The following is a 2,575-nucleotide window of genomic DNA, read 5'->3' on the forward strand; positions in this document are numbered from 1 at the left end:
CATGTACATTATTTACATTATTTACATTCGACGGATATTTGTCCTCATCTTGTTTGTTGTTAACCACTACGCCATATGCCCACGGGCATATGGCGTAGTGGTTAAGAGCGCGGGCTACTAACCCCACGATTCCGAGTTCGATTCCAAGCAGTGACCTGAACACTAATAATAATAATAATAATAATAATAATAATAATAATAATAATAATAATAATGATAATAATAACATCGAAAAATACCTTAGGGATGAGAACTCAGGTTCGAAATTTCCCCAAGACACCTGAAGAAGGCTGGAGGGTATAACAACAAACAAGATGAGGACAAATATCCGTCAAATGTAAATAATGTAAATAATGTAAATAATGTACAGAATTCCTCATCTCTTAAATATAGAACTGTGAAATCCATGTAGTTGTCAAGCTTGCTCACGTGTGGATAAAAGACCCCAACAAAAACCAAAAGCAATGACACCACCAAAAGAAAACTCCAGACGGGATGGTCATGAATGGAAAACCTTTCATCATAGATCACTCGGAGATGACTTGGGGTTAAACAACAATAAGCGTAATTCAGTCTAAGGTCTCACAAATCAACCACTGATAAGGCAACTGTCTTTGTACAGACGGACATATATAACTTCGTTGAAGTGTTAGTTAATGTATTATTGTCTACTTCTCTGGTTTTGTTCTTTTTTATTTCCGCTTCTCTGCTATTTTCATTTGCTTTCCCCTTCTGTCCCCACATCTTCTTTGACGCACAATTTACGTCAATTCTTTCTTCTCTTCCTCCTCTTCTTCAGACTCCCGCCTTTCACATTATACGATTCAACGATATTCTTCTTTATACGTCAGATTTACAACAGAGGAATGAATCTACTATAATCGCTTTTGGAGCGGAATGGACCCCCCCCCCACACACACAAAAAAAAGAAGAAAAAAAAAAGAAACTACATGAAACTTCAAGACTGAATAATGGAATAAGTAATTAATAATGCTTTATAAAGATAGAAAGAAATGAAGGGGAAAATAACATACAAAAGTGAAAACAAAACAAAACAAAACAAAAAAAATGAACCAACCTAGAAACAACGATATGACCAGAAAAAACAAAACAAAACAATATGAATAAATTATTAATACTAGCAAAAACATTGTTCTAATACTGTAGGCAATTCTAGAAAAACTGATGGTGTACCGAGTTGTAGATGTGATGAAGGTGGACGCGTTGGTAGATGATAGAAACCGTTTTTGATAAACGACATGTTGTCAACGTTGCTAATCATAACTGATTATTGCGTATTGCTGCTGTGATATTTATACGAAATCGTGTCATATATGTAATGTAATGTAATGTATGTATGTTCTTCGTTTTCTCTTTAATTTTGAGTAAATTTTGACCGGGCACCTGTCTGTTAGCAAAGTTGTGAAGGAAAGCACCTTGTTCTATTCATCATCTTCTAAATCTTCAGAAAGCCTTGCAGACTTTTATAGTTCCAGATACCATAATCTCACTTGTAGTGTGTGTGTGTGTGTATGTGTGTGTGTGTGTGTGTGTATGTGGTGTGGTGTGTGTGTGTGTGTGTTGTGGTGATGGTGATGGTGATGGTGGTGGTGGTGAGTGCGCGTGTATGTATGTATGTATGTATGTATGTATGTATGTATGTATGTATGGTAACAAACATTAATTGAAGGAACGTTCACTACCATTCTCTCGAGCATTGGTTCTTTACCATCTTTTACCTATGGACCCCCCTGATAACTATTTTATTCTGGTGGTTCCCCATAACCATTCGATGTTTTAAAACTAGTTTTATAGAAGCTTCTTTCAAAATTCCTATTTTGTTTTTCATACATTTGCTTGTGTAGGGTGAACTATGTAAAATGTCAGAGAAAGAAAATTTGATGTTTCTTGCAATACATACTAACACATACATCAGGAGCAAATTTTTTTTCAGGGACCCTTATAATAACATTGTGGATTCTCAATTTATTATTTTGTTGCATGGACCCTCAAAAATCTTATATGGACCCCAGTTAAGAACCACTGCTCTAGAGGATTATATTTATTTTACTTTTACAAGGAAAAGGTTGAAAGTAACTTCGAAGTTTCGTTAAACTGTCTGACGAAACTTTAGAAAATAACCGTAAAGTTTTTCTTTCAAAAATATTCTTCTTACAGTACATACATATATACATACATACAGACAGACAGACAGACAAATAGACAGACACTCACATACAAGTGTGTGTGTATGTACGTATTTCTCTTCCACACCTACGGCGCTTAGATCATTTAGTACACGTGTATGAGTATAATTATATATAGGAAGCACTTACCCGTCTACAAGTGCCATTGACAATAATATACGCTAACGGATAAAATTAGATAATGAAATAATTAGGTAGTAAGCAATTGATGAATAATGAAAAAATAAATTAATAATTAGACGTAGGTTCTTAACCATTTGAGTGTCTTCAATATCGTAGCATCTACCTCTCTGTCTGCTTGTATTTCCACATACCATCACCTGTATATATCTATATATATATATATATATATATATATATATATATAT

This window comes from Octopus bimaculoides, chromosome 14 (genome assembly GCF_001194135.2).
Source record: "Octopus bimaculoides isolate UCB-OBI-ISO-001 chromosome 14, ASM119413v2, whole genome shotgun sequence".
Classification (NCBI taxonomy): domain Eukaryota; kingdom Metazoa; phylum Mollusca; class Cephalopoda; order Octopoda; family Octopodidae; genus Octopus; species Octopus bimaculoides.